This window comes from Erpetoichthys calabaricus, chromosome 6 (genome assembly GCF_900747795.2).
Source record: "Erpetoichthys calabaricus chromosome 6, fErpCal1.3, whole genome shotgun sequence".
Lineage (NCBI taxonomy): Eukaryota > Metazoa > Chordata > Cladistia > Polypteriformes > Polypteridae > Erpetoichthys > Erpetoichthys calabaricus.
The window spans coordinates 151,878,406-151,898,767 of record NC_041399.2 but is presented as its reverse complement, the minus strand read 5'-3'; positions in this window follow the sequence as shown (position 1 = coordinate 151,898,767).

Here is a 20,362-nt window from a genome sequence, read left to right as displayed (position 1 = left end):
CGCTGTCTTATTCAGTGTGCGCAAGAACATGTGGGTGGCCAGTTGCTGCGTGCTACAACGCACATTTTAAAAAAGAAAGAGACAAATATATGTGACGTTTTGAAGAAATCATTTTATTACGCGAACAGTACCAATCAGAAAACATTGTCGAAGTAATGCAATATTATTTGAAAACGAACAGCGTCAGATCGGGTGTGAAGTTATACTGGCGCTGTTTGAGTCAGATCAGAAGCTGAATAAGCTGAAAAAGCTCCTGTTCTGACTCTAAGTAAAAAAGCATGAATTAATCAACAGAAATAACCGCGATTGACATTTTAAACTTAACGATTTACAGTGCATACCAATTTATAAATTTAATGTCTGTTTGAGGAAAAAAAAAACCTTTCTTCAAAGCTGGGAATCGAACTCACGTCTCTGTAGCACGATAGGGATGCTGTGCCCCAAGTCAGCAAACCGTAGCGTTAAGCCATGGAAGCTGTGGTACATTCCTTGAACCTTTTTTGAAAGTGTTTATTTGATGTTTGGACTTCAGGCTTCACAGATTCTATAGTTTATGCCTACATTTTGTAACATTTATTACTAAAATATGAAAAAGTTTCTGTTTTAGCAATGTGTTTACATAGATTACTGTAGAAACGGAACACGCATGAAATGCATGTATTCCAAATAGCGATCTATTATTTCCATTCTAAAACTCCAGCAGTTCAGTCACTCCTAGATAATCAAACAAGGCATGAGCTGGGAAAACTTAGTGAACGTTCTGCGACGGTGGGGGATGGAATAGCCGGCTGTTAGCTGCTCCTCTTAATCGGCACATTTAGAAGACAAAAGAGAGGTGAGAACGGTTTTAAGGTGGGCCGGATCTACGAGTTTTTTCGTAGACTCTGGTAATTCTAGTGTTAAACGTATCTCCAGGGGCCTCAGGCATAACACCGTGCGTAGAATTCACACTAAAATATGGTGTACGGACAAAAGTAAAAATGTGCACACGCACAAAAAAATCAAGATGCATAAATCTGTGCGTACGCCAACTTCCACATTCTTCTACTACGAAAATCCCGGTCAGCATGAAAAGTAAAGCACATGCATGTGCCTGCCGCCCCACCTCATCTCCTCCCAGAATTATGCCTCTTTGAATATGCAAATTAATATAATAGCCCTTAAGTTCAGCATTCTGTGAAAAGACAATGGCAAAAGCACAGGGGTAAATAGAAGATTTTCAACAAATACCAAGTAGAGGCAAGGAAAAACATACTATTTATTGGTTTAAACAGTTTTATAAACAACAAAAGGAAGTTGATCGAGTGACATGGAGTGTCGGAGAAACTCGAAAGTTCAAGTTCAAAGTCGTACAGTGCCCGAAATAAAAAAGAAGTTGTCAGATATCAAAGTCACCTTGAAAAGGCGAGTGATAGCCCACTGTCTGAGTGTCATATGGAAGCTTATTAGGGTACAGAGAAAAGAAAAAAAATAGGCACACAGTGGGAAAAAAAGCTCAAAATGTCAACTTTAATGTCAAAATTTCCACTGTAATCACGTAGTTTTGTCATTAAAGTAGAACGTCATAAACGTCATCTTAAAATCATTTAATTTACTCGTTTCTCAAATACTATCGTAACTAAAGTAGCATGTAAAATGCTTTGTATTCTATGTGTTCTCCGTGTGTGAATCACTACATGCTTCTTAAACCGGCTTTCTCTTCCTCTGACAGGACACAGAATTCATTACAATTGTGATATTACAGCTCTCTGAATAATTTGAATTCTGAGATGTATACTTATCATTTTCATGATGATAGAAATTAAAGCATGTATTAAACATGGGAAAACGATGGCACAGTGATAGCGACAAGCTGGCACCCCGTCCAGAGATTGTTCCTGCTTCCCGCAAGATGCTTGCTGCGCTGTGCGTGACCTTCAATGAAATAATTTATTGTAGCAGTACTAACTCTTTCAAAAATACTAACCCCCCAATTCCTGTCCTTCCTTTTCTTTCTCCAAGTAACCAATCACCACACAATCAGCTCTGTAGTAGATATCAAGCCATCTGTAAGCTTAGAATGCTGATTCTTCAAAATTTTTAAGGAACATTAAAACTTCTTCATAGTACATGTTTAATTATTCTATCCATCTATCCATCCAGTGCTGCGCCAGTCCCAGCAAGAATACAGCGCAAGGCAGGAACAATCCTTGAACGAGATGTCAGCTCATTGCTAGTGCTGCCACACCATGTCCTCACATGTTTAATTATTAAAAATATAAGATATTTAAATGATGTTAAAATTTTATCTGTATAATGTAATAAACATACTTTCCTGCATTTCATCTTAAAAATGATATCGTCATCATATGTAAATACAAGCTTTATAAAGTGGCTCAGGTTGTGCAATATTATAACTGTATCGCAAGTTTACAGTGAGGTAATTGTACTTATAAGTAGAAACAGTTCTACAAGTAGCACTTGATGGACTAATCGAGTGTGTTTGTAGTTCTTGGGATGAAACTTTCTGAACCATGAGGGCCCTACAGGAAAGGCTCTGAAGCGTTCAAATAGACTGTGCGCATGGCTGAGGCAGTGGCTGCTTGATTCTGTACACCAATAATTCTCTTTCCAATCAGCTGTTGTAGAGCTGTGATTCCACACTCAGATACAGTGGGATAAATACTCTTGAGTGGTGCAGTGAGAGTAACAACGCTAAAGCAGCTATGGTATTTGGAATAGTTTGGCCATTCCGTCGACCATTATATTGTTACAGGTTAATTACAATCAGATGCCTTAAACTAATAAACTATATGCGGTTAACTTCAGTGTATTTGATAAAGCCGCATCAGGAATGTGGATCTAAAAAAGAAAGGGAAACCAAACTGGAACAATAGCACTGCTTTGTCGCTGGGTCCCACCAGTTTGCAAAACCGAGCGGAGAACTTGCGTACAGCAGGGATTGATCTGGTGTGAAAATCTGCGTTGCTTTATGCCAAGTTTAGTTTTTATACATTGCGATGTGTGGTCGAAAGTTAATATCTTGTTAAAGAAAGAAACATCCTCTAACAGGACAATTCAGTAATCAGGTAAGAGAAAAGCTTTTGATGGTATCTTTTAATTACTCCTTAGAAAAATGCCTTGGAGGGAGCATTCTTCAGAAGCAGTCTGTTACAGCATGGTCAGAGAAACAATAAATAGAGGTTCATTTTATAAACTGTTGAATTAACATACAATGCCAGTCAATGCATCCATTTTACTCTGGTTGATTCGTTGGTTTACACCCAAATGATTTATATAAAATAAAAGTATATTATTATTATATTCTGGTTCTTATACCTTTTGAGATGAGTCACCACCCTTGAAATTTCTGTGCATATGACAACTATCCATTCTCGTTGTTTATAGGACATCTGCTGATTTCTTAGTCATCTCTTAGTCATCCTTCAGTACATTTTGTATATTACATCAACCTTTCTTCTTGTACATTCTTTATTTAATTGACCATCTCAGAACTTTTTCCTAAACCAATTCTTATATTTCAGTGCACATATTGTTGTTCACTTGATCTTTACCTCGTTTCCAACATTTATTAACCCTTTATGCTATTTCATAAAGATGAATGTTATGTTACCCTAAAATTATTCTTCCACAGATGTGAGCATGGAAATGGGCATATGCAACATTTTTGTGCATATGCACCGTTTATATAGGAGGCCCCAGGTCTTTTATATCCTGATGCTGTTTCTCATTTAGGACCCTTATTTCTTTCTTTATTTCCTTATTGCCCATTTTTATATCTTGTTTTATATTATTTATGTCCTTACTGAGCAAGGTGAACACTACCTTCAGCTCAGAGAGTGAGTTGTGATCTTCCTCAATCTCTGTAGGTGGGGTTGTGAATCCAGAGGGGAAGATGTGTGAGACTTGTATGGGGTATTGGCTGAAGTTGAGCATGGGGATGAAAATACCATGCTCAACTCCAATAGTTCTCCTTGCATTGATAAATACTCCTTGCCCTACTCACTTGCAGTTTCGCTTCCACTTGCACTCTTGGCTGGAGCTGACACTGTAGTATCTGGTCCTGGTAGGTCCATACCTTTGCCTGACAATTCCAGGTCCGTCCCTGAGATGCTGTACCGTGAACTTGAGGCCAGTTTAGACTTTGATGAGTCTTTTGCTGCCTCATTCTTTTACTTTTCTTTCTGTGCCCTTTGTTTGCTTCTCATTTTAGCTTGTACTTGCGTGTGGCAATATTTCAACCACTCAGGATGAGTAAATACAAGATATCTCGGAATGGTATTTTTTTTAAAAAAGGGTAAAATAACACCACTGTTAATGGAGCTCCCCCTTACAAATCCATCTCTAACAATGGATGAAACCAAATTATTTTTGATAAGAAAACCAAAGTTGTGGGTAATTTTAATTCACTAAAAATTACATTTGTAGCCACTGGAAAACACTCATGAAAGATAATGTTTGGTGGGAATGTATATGAATCTAAGTTAAATTCAGGTAATTTATAAGCCCCAAATGTGGATGAAGGAGTATTTATGCTTAAACTACTTTCATCAGTTTCCAGTATAAGCACTCATATCCATAATGATTAGAGATGTTAAATCGAGTATTAAATGCAGACATACTTTACATATAGTTGCAGTTGCTGAGAATCTAACATTTAAAATTGCTGTAGTAATTTCATAGTTTATTAACAATAATAATCTCTCCGACTCATGGAGATTCCCATATGCATATTCAAGAGAACATCCTTTGTTTTTATCCATATTCAAGTTAATATTCTTTCTTTTCATCAGTATGTCATAACTGCTCAAGACTTGATTATTATATTTATATTAACTTACTTTCTTCTATCACATCTTGAAAAAATGAAGCAAATGGCCTCTCTGACAATGCTTTTAGAACTGGTGAATTAATCCATTAATGCTAGCTGATAAGAATTTTAGAAATTAATTTCCACACAAGCTGATATTTTCTTAAATATCAATGCTTCCTACCTGACAGATTTTTACAGCAATACTCCAGGAAACACTGCATGCATTTTTAAGAGAACTGACTCTCTTGTGCATTTCTTATATTATAAATATTACATAAAGCCTTAAATAATCTTATCCCTTCCGATTTCTTGGAGTGCCTGCACCCCTACATTCAAAGTCATAACTTTGGAACTGCTAACAACACCCTACTTATAATTCTAAGAGCCATGGTTTAAAGAAGTGGTGAGATGACCTTTTGCTATTATTCACCAAAAATCTGGAATATTTTACCAATAGAGGTACGCCAGGTTAATACTGCAGGGCATTTTAAGAAAGTCCCAGTTTTTTAATTTTGCTTTTTCATAGTTTCAAATTAATTCTTCTCTTAGTAACCTATATATTTATATAATTACCATTGCCTTCAGTGAATCTGCAATCTTTATTAATCTTTACTTTTCTCTGTTTTCTTTTCCAGTTCTTCTGTAGTGGCATTCTACGCCTCCACCACCCGATGAAAGCCCTGTTCGGTAGCCCATGATATTTGAATGAAAGTGGATAGCGCTACTTGTCATGAGAACCACTGTGCCTAATACTCTAAAACGAAGCCTAACAAAAAACAAGAAAACTACTTAAGAAAATTTATGTAAGGTAGAATCTCCATTGGGGACTGGGTGGTCTTTTTGTCTGGAATCTCAGCAGATTTTTTTTTCATTTTTATATTTTTTCTGTCCATCTTGACCATCTGACCTTATTTCAGACAGTCATGTAGAAACTTAAAAAAATTCTAAATTTAAGGACTTTATTTATTTTGTATCTTTCTTATTAACAGTGCATTATTTATTTATCTTTTGTATACTATTTAGCCATTATTCTTATATAAATGTAATTTAACGTTCTTTGCATGTAGCTACTTGCTTGACATGTTATAAAGCACTTTGAGCAACATTCTGGGTATGAAAATGTGCTATTGAAATAAATGTTTCTATCGTTTTACATAACAATAAACTGCAGATTAGGTCAGTATCAGAGCTGATTACCAAGATTTCTAGAACTGGGGGGTATTTTTCGTACGTGGATTACTCGCTTAGCCGGATGTAATTGTTGACGATTTGGCCTGATCCTGATCTGTCGGTTTTTTGAAACTCTTGCTGGAAGTGTTGTCATAGCAACACATCCAAATCCGCAAACCTGCTCGGAGCAGGTTTGTTCTGCGTAAACAAGGATTAGTTTACACACGTGATCAGTGACGGTGTGGAAGTCATCCAGTCAGGGCTTCGCCGTTCATGAATGAGCGACCAATTGATATTGGTGCGCAAATTATAGGAAGTGAATTTCATATAAAGAGGGTTTTGCGCGATCAGCAAGATCCTTTATTGCCCCCGGAGGAAATTCTGTACGAAAGATACCGCTTTAGCCGAGGGGGAGTATTGTACCTCAAAGATTTATTAGCTCCGTATATTCGAAGTCAAACTCGGCGAAGTCGGGCTCTCACAACCACACAGACAGTAGGCATTGCTTTGAGGTTTCTTGCAAGCGGCACTTTTTTATATACTGTAGGCGATGCGGAACATCTATCTAAAAGTGCAGTTTGCCAGGCAATTCGTAAAGTCTGTTTGGCTCTGAAACATTTCCTTCAGGTTTTCATTGTGTTTCCTGGACACCTGCGTGTGCAGACAATAAAAGAGGCGTTTCATGCCATTGCAGGTAGGTAATACACAGGCTAAAACACCCACAGTTCCACGAAGAATCCCACAATCAGCCTAACATTCTCATTACCAGGATTTCCAAATGTGATTGAGGGCACATGGAACTGATCAGAGTGGAGTTTGATCAAACATTATTTGGAAAATGTACCTCTCCTCCTGATGAATAATCAGACACAGTGTCTTCATCAGATATTTGACCTTCGTTAATATCTCGTTGGTCAGACACAGGTTCAAGGGATATGACATTCCCTGCAACTGACCCAACAAAAAAGAGGGCTATATGGAACATACCTATAGCACACATGGAGGACAAATATGCAATGACCATCCTTTACCTGAAATGAAGTGACCACTACTTCCTGCCACTGGTTCTGAGGAGGAGCTTCCCCCTGGAATGCCCTCAGAAACAGGGCGATGGGCATTTTGCTGGAGAGCCAACTCTTCTGCTGGGGTTAGGTCTGGACCGCGTGGACCTCCACCTGTTTTTTGCTTGTCTGCCTCCTTATTAGCTTTAAAATTAATGTTTTTTATGTTATATATGATTCTTTATGTCAACAATTCTTTAAATAGTTATATACCAATATTTACCAGTTTGAAGTATATTCTTGTACTTCACTTTAACCTGTTCCCATGTTCTCCTTGTCCTCACGTTTGATATGGAATTATGACATATTAAATAATAATTAATCTGACACATAGGAAATGAAACGCTGCATTCAGTAAGTACAATGTACACTACTTAGCGTTTAATTTTTTCGGCCACTTTTTGCCAGCCGTCTTTTCTGGTCTGGGCTGCTTTTGCAGTGTTACCGCTTGTGTATATTAAATCTTGAAATTCTTCGTGTCCTTCGAATAAAAGGTCTTGCGGCGCGTGTGTGAAAAAAAATGCGCCCGTTCTTTCGTCATTTTGTTACAGCCTATCAAAGCCTTGCTGATCGTGTTTTCTAGACTCAATATATATGGGCTTTTCACTCAGCGCGGGCACGCGCATTCATCTCGTATGATTAGATCCAGCTAGACTAATCTAATACACGGCTGCGTTTGAAAAACCGACTTATCTGGATGAGTTTCACTGGCATTAACTCATTGAAGATGAGACACCTGATCTCGGATGGTTTAAGCGACGTACGAAAAATACCCCCCAGATGAGGAATATACTAACCATGCGAAAAGATTTTCTCTGCACTTGGATTTGAATTTTTTGACTACCAAAAAAAAAAGCATCTTATCTTTAAGTTGTGTCACCCCCTTTATGAACACAGATAAAAACCAATAAGATTAAAAAGCAACAAATGCATAAATTGTATAACACAATTCTAGAAATTATGAATGAACTGAGACAGAAAATTAATGAGAACAGAGAAATAACACATTTAAGGAATACTATAAATCATTGTAATCCTTGCAGTATAAAGGTTTCTCTGATAAAATACAAATACCATGACTCAGTACTCATCATACAGTGGAGTATGATTAACCTCTGAGGCTCCCTGAAATTCAGAATGTCATAAACTCATTGTAAAGTGGGAAAGATGTAGGGCCCAGATGACTACCAGTGGAATTTTGTAAATGTTTTCAACTCAGCACTATTATTATTAGCAATGTTTATTGAAACTAGAGAAAATAAAATCTTCCAAAAATATTAACCAAGGGTCAATTAATGTCTTTCCAAAGGCAAAAATAAAAAACGCTTTCTGTACTGGGTGGGATTGAGTTCTGAGTTTCTTGGAGTGTCTTCAGAACTTACTTGTATACATGTTGTTATTCTTCATTTGATTGAGTCATTCAGTGTTTCATCATATTTTAATTCTAAAATAAATTAAGAATTAATCCTCTACTTGAATTGTAGCTTTGATGTAGACTGATTACTATATTTTTCAACAACCATTGTCAATAAAATTATTTTAAACTTTTGAATATTCACCATTTCTCTTTTGCTTCTCAACTAGTACGTTTTTGTTTTAACTTCTAGTAGGACTACAAGTAATAAAGTTTAACTGTATTAGTGTGATAAATTCCCTGAAAGCAAAATACTGTTTTGCGTATGATTTGAGCAATTTAAATCTGAGTTGGTTTATGGTAAAACAGATATGTGAACTGTTTTTGTGACCATGAACAAAGGCTTAAAAATATATTATCACAGTTGAAAAATAAATAACTTTTATTGTTTTATTCATACATATTATTCTTAGTATGTTAATTTGTACTGAATTTGAAAGAAAGGAGAATGACCAGGGAATCTTGGTTCTTGTTCCTCGATCCACATTGGTAAATGGCCAAGCAGCAAGTCAGTCTGATTCACAATAGTTGGATACTGAAACAATTGAGTTTTTTGCGGGGGGGGGGGGGGGGCAAAAATTAATTATATGAGTAAAGTGACTTAAATCTATATAAATCTGAATTACAACATTAATTTTAAAGTAACTTGTGGCCAGTAAGAAAAGGGAAAAAAGATGACAATTAATTTTAGTTAAAAAACAGTAAATACTATACCACTGTGTTTCTTCTTAGTTTTTAAGCATGATATTTTTCACTAACTTTTCCTACATCTAGATCACTGGTGGCTCACTGTTTGGTGGATTCACAGTTCTAAATACAGATCCTCCACAGAATGATCCACCATCTGAATTCTGTTTTTGTATTTTGCAGCTGTAAATGCTTTAACAGAAATATTTCAATTCTTGGGCTCACCAAATCCTGAATTTGGAATTGTTTTTCAAAGCTGCAATGAAATGGAGGATGGGGCACCCCTTTGACATTATGCCAATTGTAAGTGGGCTGCAATACCAATTTTTCCTTCCTACCATGATGCTGGAAAAATGCAGATGACCACTGTGGGTCAAAAATAAACACTCCATGGACCAGATGTAGTCTGGCAGCTTCCCACTGAATAATTATTTTGTAGAATGTGAAAGAAGACCACCATATTGGCGTCTATTCTTGGAATAATGCCAAGTCCACAGAATGAATCAAAACAGTATCCTGAATTATAAAAAATACAGCACAAACAAGGAAGAGTCACAAAGGAAGAATGCACAGAAGCAAAGTGGGAAAGAGAACCAAAATATCCACCTCACCGTTTCCTGACCACATGTTTCTCTGTATCTGGTGTTGTGGCTTGCACACTTGCCCACATTCCAAGTCACATATCCCTTATTGCCTATCTCTTGTTTTTTTCATTCCCAGATCTGACCATCTTCCTCTTCCTTTCAGTTGCTGACTCCTAGGATCCCTGGTCTAAGGAATCCTTAAACCCCATCTCAGTCTGTGTTCCAAGATTAGGTGCAACCTTCTTTGATTATAAGAACACCAATTCTGTTTAAGCATTTCCATTTAGAACAACAGTCCTGAGTTGCACAAAAATCCTAGATTGACACAAATTTGGTACTACTCATAGATGTAAGAGTTAAAGCATTTTTTCAATATTTCCTAATTTAAGAAATAACTTCAAACTTCACCAGTATTTTGGAGAGCTTTTGAGCTGACCTAACTCACTCAAGCTACCAGAAGATGGCTTTCTTTCAGGGATCAGCATGCATATTTCAGGATGCTGGACAACAATGAACCAGTAAAAAGATTAATTTCACAGAAATGTAATAATATTTGTGACAAATCTTAATACATAATGCCTCCTCACTCACTCACTCACGTCCGTCCGAAGCCGAATGCGCAGTCGCCTTCTGCACAGCTGCCCGAAAAACCTTACAAGACCGACATCCAAGCCCAACATCACGGCAGGCGGCGGACTTATGGCCGCAAAAATTCAAAGAGAAAGGCAACTTCGATTAAAGCTCTAGAGGCCTGAAAGGCGATTTCGACTACAGCTTGAGGCCTAATTACGCATTCTGATTCAATTATGCATTCATTCAATACACCTATATCACGTTTGTGGTGCTTATACTTATTACTATTTCATATTGTACTGGAACATTCATCATTCAATATTATACTATAGGCTTGGAAAATTCATCAACTAACAGTACAAGCCTGTACAGTAATGAGTAAAGCGGACTACAATCATTACAAAACAACTTCTTCGCATTTTAATACTGTGACATATTCAGAAAAGAATTCCGTTACTTACATAGTACATCTGGTATATCCGATTAATCCTCAGTACTACAGTATAACCAAGGCCCATTGTCTTAAGAAATTTATATGCTTTTAACTGTAGTTTAAGTCCTGAACAACTAATTCAAAATATATATTTGTAATTTGGGAATAATATCAAAAATTGATACACTTGAAATGCCTTTCTTTAATGTAATATTTTTGTGGAAAATTGATATTTTGATATTTAGGTTGATCAACCCATCAAAGTTGTATATAGTCAAGGTAAATTTTAAAAAAAGAGCACTTTTAAAAATAGGTTTGTACTGATTATCATAAGTTTAAGTTTTGCCAAACATACGTTTTTCCAACTTGATAAAGCTTATTTTAGGAAGATTAAAGGCTTTGGTTAAGGAAAAAATTTTAGAAATTATTTTAAGTTCCTGTATTTTATTAATTTATCCCACTATTCATCCATTTTTCAGAACCTGCTTTTTTCCATTACTGTATAGCAGGGAGCTGAAGCTAAAATAGAAACCTCAGGTAAAAAAAGAAATCAAAACCTGTCCATTAGTGAGGGGCTATTTGTGAACGAATCGTTCTTTTTAAATTACTCTTTTCAGTGAATCATGGGAATCATTTCATGATCTCAAACAAAACGATTTAGTAGAGGTCAACTGGAGTGTCAAATCGCATGCATGATGCCATCAGCCTCTTTTGTTTAGATGTTTAAAGTGCATGTTTAAGTACTGCCCTTGTGATTTATGATTCTTTCTAGTTAGAACTACACCATCATCACTCAACGAAAACTCTTTCAGTGTTCATTTCCTCATTCATTATACAGGCACAATACAATACCAACACATTTATATTAGAATGATTTAATTGTTTTCTTCAGTTGGTTACAGGAACTGTTTTAATTTGAATTTCTAAACTGAATATTAAACTATGTTTATGTCCCTTAGTACATTAAACAAATCAGTCACACAAAACAGAACCTTATAAAAGTATTATTCAAATTCCTAACAATTATTTGCGTTCAACTTTACTTAAGTGCACACATTTTATGGCTCATTCAATGCATCAAGCTAATATCATTCTCTGATTTTTTTTCAAGTTTCAACTGAATCTTTAAACAAGAACAAGTCACATAATTCTTGTTCCTTTGACTTATAAAAAAAAGTTACACGATTCTCATTCATTTCATTTGTGAACCAGTCCCAAAATACTCATTCATTTAATTCATAAATCTCATGATTCTTATCTGATTCACAAACGAATCATTAACCCAGAATGAGTGACACGATTCTCATCCATTTAATTTCCAAATGAATCATTACTCGAGAATGAGTTGCACATTTTTCCTTCGCTTGTGATTTATATAACGTAACATCGTATTTTAATTATACATCTTAAATATGTTATGATGCTTTGTGCACTAAAGCAGGACAAAGTCATATGAACTACGATTACATATGATTGTATAGTATAATTTTAAAAAATTGTATGACTTATTAAATTACATATTTGTGATGTGATCAGAGAGAACACTAGGACTTCCCCATATGCACCAGCCTCTAATCCTAAAAGTGAATTAAACAAATCAAATTAATCAAAAGAACTGATTCACTTAAATTTTTGTACACATCCAAGCTCTTTAATGTAAGGTCAATCTGTAGCCTAACGTGTATCTTTGGGATGTGGGTGGAAAATACCAGAAGTACCAAAAGTAGAGATAATGGGAAAATTCCACTCAGATATTTCAAGCTATAAGGTTCTACACTGATCATTGTGCCATCATTCAACCTAAATATTTTATTTGTGTTACATTTTACAACAGATATAATAAATCTGTATTAAAAATGAGACTAAGCAACACATTTTGAATATTAAAAAAATAGTTAACTAATTTATAATGTGTGATGCTTCGTTTAGGCATTTTTGTGGTGCACTATGGCCATCTAAAATATAGAACGTGTCTAGCATGTCCTGTGCTTTCTTATGGATCAGAAGGGCCAGCTCTATATGCTGAAAATGGTAGGTACTAGATGTGATAAGACTCTCATTTGACTCCTTTCAATCAAGCGCTCATATGGCTCTATTCTAGCATCTTCCAAGATTGCCTAGCTTGATGTATACACATTCTTATGAACAAGAGCAAGTTATCATACTAAAGGTCTTGCCCAAAGAGTGACTTGTTTCTTTTCACAAAATCTACTTCAGAAACCTGGCCAATAAGATCTTATTGTGGGCTATGTGTTTCCCACAAAATTCTAAAAATTATTTTTGTCATCATGAAGGCCTCTTTTTGGATCAGTCTTTGTCTGGCGCAGTGATTAGTGCTGCTGCAGTATCTATAGATTCTATTGTCCGAGATACACTATGCGTGTAGTTAGAACAGTCTACTCATATCTGCGTAGATTTTTCTAAAGGTACGTCCAAAAGACATACATGTTTGGTTAAATGGTGACCCTGAATTCTACGTCTCTGTGTGAGACCTTCTGTTTCATGTCTTAATGCCCATGTTGTTGGAATAAATTCTCATAATACCTCAGATAACATAATACCAAATAAAAGGATCCTGCCCTATCATGCCTTCACAGTGATATGAAAGATGAAGAACTGTTTCATCTGATACACTGATTTGCTGTACAATCTCATGGATAAGAAATGCAACACTTGATCAACAGAACTTTTTACATTTCATGAGAAGAATATGTGTAATGCCCTTTTATTTCTAATGATACAAAAAGCAGAAAATTTGTTGAAAACTAAAGCCTATAATTGTTTACCTCCAAGGGAACAATTCAGGAATTTTAAAGCATATTTAACTCCTTGTGTCAGTTGTAGAATTCGAGAAATTAACAAAGCAGTTGTCAGTTTAAAATGAAGGTGCTAAGGGCAATACATGTGTATTTTTATGAAGGGAAACCATTATGCTTCTGGAATTTCAGCATCTGAAAATGGAAAGCTGTATTTGTGTGGTGTTTAGTTAGGGGAGAGGGTATTGGAAAAGATTGCCACCTTGGAATTTCCATGTTGTAGGAAAAAGAGCCTTTTCTGTCCTTTCTTATGTAGTTACTCTGTGTTCCAAAACCAGACCGACCTGTCATTAATGTGGACCCTTAAGTATTTGTAGGAGTGGAGTACTTCTACATCCACTGCTTGAATAGTGACCGGACATAGACCCCGAGAAGGATGCCATGTGATGTATCACGTCATCCAATGCTGCTTACATAAAAAGGCTGCACCCTGTACTAAATGTCCAAACATTCATATCCACTTCTCTTTACAAACTGTCTTTAGAACAGTGGAAGCTAAAAGCCACTTTGAAGAAGATTTTAGGGTGAGGACTTTGTCCTTTTGTTTGGTTATGATTTTTTGGATTGGTATTTCTGGGTTTGACATATGGTTCTTTGTCTTTCATTGGTATTTTTACCTTTTAAAGTGTATTAATTGTTGCCTGCTACAGTTTGATTCTATCCATTTTTTGCTCTTTTCCATTTTGCCTCTGGACACTATTTCTCTCAAGGTATCCACAACAGAAAACATCATCAACAAAGTTATGAATGTAATACTACAAGGAACAGACAAATGCATCATTTCCAAACAAATTAAATGAATAGTATGATTAGCACAAAAATGCACCTAGCACCCCAAAATCTTGACACTACAGAATTCAGAGGCATTTATGTTTGGTGTTAGGAGAGAAATATGACAAAGTAAGGTTTTAGCTAACTTATGTTACTAATACAGAAACTAAAATGATGGGAGTCCCAACCACATCACCAAGCTCTCACACAATCACAGTGTCAGTTTTGAGTTGGGTGTAGTCCAGTGGAAACCCAGATAGAGCCTACAGATGCTACACAGAAGACACCCTGGTTGGGAGCTAAACCAAAGTCAAATACTGTGAAGGGGTATTGCTATATGCTTTGATATCACTGTCATCGTCATCACGGGTTTATTGGCAATTATTCAGGTTTACACACACTAGCTATTTGCCTCCTCAACTCTGTTTCCTCCACATTCAGTAGTTCTGAAAATCTGTTAAAATGAAACCTATCAGTTTTATATCATCTGACATCACTTCCAATCATGTCATCTTCTGCCTCCCTCTATCTTGGTGCATCTGTTCACCTAATCAATACAATGCCTATTGTCTCCACACCAAGGTTTTCTCTTTTTCTGTGACACTCTTATCTATGTGATTGTTCTCCTCTCTGTTCTTTCCACTTTTGTTTCATGTCCTTCATTGAGCCATGTCTCACTGCCAAAGACTATACTACTCTGCACACAGGTTTCATTAGACTTTTCCCTTCAATGCCAGAGAGGATCATTTAGAAATCAGAATGGGGACAAGTATGAGAATATCTTCCATTCATCTCTCACCCTCACTATCAGTGCTATGCAACTAACATGTCACCTAAGTAGCAGAACATCCATATGTTCTTATAAACAAATATCATTACCAACATTTAAATTTATATTTACTACATCGGAATTCTTCACTCTTCTTGCACACTTCCTACAAACAAAGATTGCACTTACCACCTCCTGACTACCCTTTGGACCCCAACACCTTTTATTCATTCCTTACTCTTTGCATTGGTCTTAAATTTCTCCCAAGAGTTTTGCCACACAGTCTACATAACCATTAACACACTTCTTCCACATCTTCTGCCCTTTGTCTTCAACCAGCACCATTGTCTTCTCTGTAATTACCTTGAGGTCTTGATAGCATTGCTATTTGCTTTGTTTCCTCAATAATAATAATTAAGGTCCATGTGTGTCTGGTTCCTATGAACAGTTAGATTGGTCCATTTGGCTTTTTGTGTGATTGGTCAGCTTGGCTTTGGTGATGCAATTGAAGGAAGAAGAGTGATTGTGAGACACACAAGGAGGAGTGAAGGCATAGGAGCCATGTTGTGAATTGCCTATAAATACAGGAAGTGTAAAAGCAGACAGTAGGTGAACAAGGCACCTCAAAATCACAGTATAAGTAGCTAGCTTTACAGGAATGCAGTTGATAGAGGGACCCGAGAGATTCAGACACAAAAAAATACTGTGGAAAGGTGCTTAAGGTGCACGTAGGGCAAGAGATTCCAAATGTTTATAGATTCATTCTATTATGTATCTTTGACAAGTAAAGTGGCTAGTAAAATATAAAACAAATTGGGCATTCATGTACTGGTTTGACTGTTTAAAGAATCAGATGGATAGTTGTGTTGGCTGAAGGCCTGGTTGTTAATTTGGAAATTTTACATATTTAAAAATTGTTAAACTCTTCAACCTAGTGAATAATATTCTCTTTCAGTCAGTTACTGTTTGCATTTGGAAAGAAATGAAAAATGATGGGTTGCACTGAAAGTGGTCTAAACATTGTAGGATCTCCAGGAAGGTCAAACATTGAATTTATTCAATGAGTTTATTTTGTTTTGCTCTCTCTACAAGTGAAATGCCTACGATTTACATTGAATCACAATTGTTTAAGCAAGTACTTAGACCTAGCCTTCCAAGCACTACTGTGTATGTGTGTTGATGATTAGCTGGTATTTAATGTGGTAACTCCTGCATGCACATACTGTAATGTTCTGTTAAGAACTGTGGCAGATTTTGCATCAGACAGTTTATTTGCATGGTGTGTACCCTGGTAGATTGATAGTGTGTGGTCTTGTGCAGGAACTTTGTTTACAGAAGTGTACAGAGAATGTGTAGGTGTGCCCCAGGCTTGCATTCCACTTCCCTGCTTCATACTAAAGGCAATCCTTCCCGGCAAGAAAGTCACGTGTTCATTTCAATTGCCAAGGGGCCCTGTTAAAATGTGTTACACATCTTGCCAGGCCACAAGCTCAGCTGTAGTTGAATCGATCACGCTAAGAATTTGTTAGGACAGGTTTCCTTGCCATGTGGGGGCATTTCCAGCTTTTAATCAGTGGCTTTTGACAAAAACACACTGGTATCCATGGTGAACAGCTGATCGGTACAGCTTCAAAATGTTACTTACTATTTATCCTAAGGCTGTGGCGTGACATGATTTAGACTCAAATCTGTATTCAGTGGTTTTATAACAATGGTTCCTTAGTTTAGCAAAGGTCATTAAAATTAAAGTGATAATTGAGTCCCATATTGTTATATAAGAAATATAACTATTGAAAGTTTATTAGTAAACTATTATTTATATTATCTGTGGCATTTGGCCATTTAACTGACAGAGCTAGAAAGTACCTTTAGGCCTGTAAAAATAAAACAGAAGGCGGCAGCCTCAATTTCATCACTTACTTTCTGTGTGTTCCTTTACCAACCAGTTTCCCAGCTGTTATAATAGGCAAAAATTAGACAATTTTTAACAAACATTTATATTTATACTGAATTATGCATTTCCATATGTACATTTATGTATGAATGACTTTTCCAGATTATGTGATTTGGAAACTGGGGTTCCACTAGCATTAAAATTGGGGAGGTTGATCTTTCTATGTTATAAAAAATGTAGATAAAAACTAACAAGCTGGTTAAGTTTGCAGTGGGCACTAAATAAGAAGGAATGCCATATACCATGGTTTTAGCCAAAAAAAAAAATCGGAACAGAATGCAAACTATGTATAAATATAGAAGAAGAACTTTAAGGTAAAAAAAACCCATGTTTTGTGAGGTAGGAGTAAAAATATTAAACATAATTAGACAATGGAGACCTGACATTTGGAAGTATTATGTAGCATATTCATCATTGTCTATATCCTGAGAGTGTGCAAAAGCAATTATAGTAATTGTGTTGACTGAATGTTGTGTTCCATACCATGTGTACAGTACAAATAATGGGATGTTATGATATTCAATACACTTCATCATCTGTAATATTGTATGCAGTTTTGATCTGTGTGTTACAAAAATATATACAGTGATCCCTCGCTATATCGTGCTTCGCCTTTCACGGCTTCACTCCATCGCGGATTTTATATGTAAGCATATTTAAATATATATCGCGGATTTTTTGCTGGTTCGCGGATTTCTGCGGACAATGGGTCTTTTAATTTCTGGTACATGCTTCCTCAGTTGGTTTGCCCAGTTGATTTCATACAAGGGACGCTATTGGCAGATGGCTGAGAAGCTAGATTGCTTACTTTTCTCTCTCTCTTGCGCTGACTCTCTGATCCTGACATATGGGGATTGAGCAGGGGGGCTGTTCGCACACCTAGACGATACGGACGCTCGTCTAAAAATGCTGAAAGATTATCTTCACGTTGCTATCTTTTGTGCAGCTGCTTCCTGAAACGACAAGCTGCACGGTGCTTCGCATACTTAAAAGCTCGAAGGGCACGTATTGATTTTTGACTGAAAAACAAACTCTGTCTCTATCTCTCTCTCTCTCTCTCCCCCTACTCCTGACGGAGGGGGTGTGAGCTGCCGCCTTCAACAGCTTTGTGCCGCGGTGCTTCGCATACTTAAAAGCCAAACAGCACCATTGATTTGTTTGCTAGAGATTGTTTTCTCTATCTTTGTGACATTCTGTGCTCCTGACACGCACTCCTTTGAAGAGAAAGATATGTTTGCATTCTTTTAATTGTGAGATGGAACTGTCATCTCTGTCTTGTCATGGAGCACAGTTTAAACTTTTGAAAAAGAGACAAATGTTTGTTTGCAGTGTTTGAATAACGTTCCTGTCTCTCTACAACCTCCTGTGTTTCTGCGCAAATCTGTGACCCAAGCATGACAATATAAAAATAACCATATAAACATATGGTTTCTACTTCGCGGATTTTCTTATTTCGCGGGTGGCTCTGGAACGCAACCCCCGCGATGGAGGAGGGATTACTGTATATCAGTGCTAGAGAAAGGCCATGCAATAATGTTTTAGTACCTTTATACTCTAATTTTCTATTTTGGAATTTTTAAAGCATTTTTAGCATGATTTATTTTTTATTGGTGTGCCCAATGCCAGTCACATATCTATTGATTCATCGTTGCTTGCTTAGTTAAGTTCACAGCATGCTGTTGATGGCATCTGTGTGCTGTATTTTTTTTAACACAAGTAACGTTCACTAGACTTAATTCCACACAAGAAAAACAAGGAAAATTTTGCAAGTTATGCAACTAAAAAGATTACAATATGCAAGATTTCAAGGCAACTCAGGCCCCTTCTTCAGGCACATCTTGCCTGAAGAAGGGGCCTGAGTTGCCTTGAAAGCTTGCATATTGTAATCTTTTTAGTTATCCAATAAAAGGTGTCATTTTGCTTGGCTTTTCTCTACATTCATAATGGCTAACACGGTATAACACCATAGTACTGCAAGTTATGCAGAGATTTTCAAGAAATATGCCTCATCGATTTATATAGGTGCTCAATGACTTTTGTGAGTATTTGAAGATAAATGTTATCTTTCATGTCATTGTCTAACCCTCTTAATCCATACCAGGGTCACAGGGGGAGCTGAAGCCTATCCCAGCTAGAACAGGGCACAAGGCAGAAATAAATCCAAACCAGTCTATCTCACAGTAAACACACACACACACACCAAACAAACAAAAGGGCCAATTTATCATTGCAAATTCACAAAGCATGCATGTCTTTGGACAGTGGGAGGAAACAAGAGCACCCAGAGGAAACCCACAAAGACATGGGGAAATGTTATCTGGCCCTGGTGATTTGTTAGATTACAGCATATCTAAGCAGTACATCTCTTTCTGCAATTTCTGTATAACTAAGTTTCTCCTTAGCGATTCTGGTTACAGCTGGGAAGTTATTACATTCTTCACATGTGTAAACTTCAGAAGAAAGTTCAATCATATCTTCTACAACTCTGTCATGGTCAGTGCAATTTTCTATGTTGTGGTGTGCTGGGCTGGTAACATCACTTCAAGAGAAGCCCACTGAATCATCAAGCTAATTAAAATGGCAGGTTCAGTTATGGGATACACTCTGGATGCCCCTGGAAATAGTAGCAAAGTACAACTGTGAGCCGTTATTAAAAAATGCTGCACATTCTCTCTCTGACACACTCAACTGAGGACTATCATCCAATGAATTATTCAGCAAAAGTGTGTCAAGAAACAGTACTGGCGCTCCTTTATATCAACAGCAATAGGCCTGCATAATGCCTCACTATGACCATGACAGCCAAGTCATAACTTTCTTTTTAATTATCTATCTATCTATCTATCTATCTATCTATCTATCTATCTATCTATCTATCTATCTATCTATCTATCTATCTATCTATCTATCTATCTAACTACTAAAATATTGTGAGGATACTCTTTGTGTCATATTTTGCTTTTTCTGCAATATTTCTCTCCAGCTGCTTTCCTAAAATCCTCTTCAACTGTTGTTGTCATATACAGTGGCGTACAAAGTATTCAGTTTTCTTGAAAGTCATCATAATTTTCTGCATGACAAAAGATTTGCATTTTTAATGTGAACTCCTAATGCTCATATGTCAAAATCAATACATAATAATTTTCTGTAAATATTTATCTGAAGAAGAAAGTCTCAAAAATGACTGTTTGCACAAGGATTTATACTTGTGCGCTTTGGAAGCTCCAGGTGTCACAAATGACACAAAGGTGACAGTGATTTGACAATTAAGCATCATTAGGTACTACTTGTGAGTCCCTTGTATCTCTCTGGATATA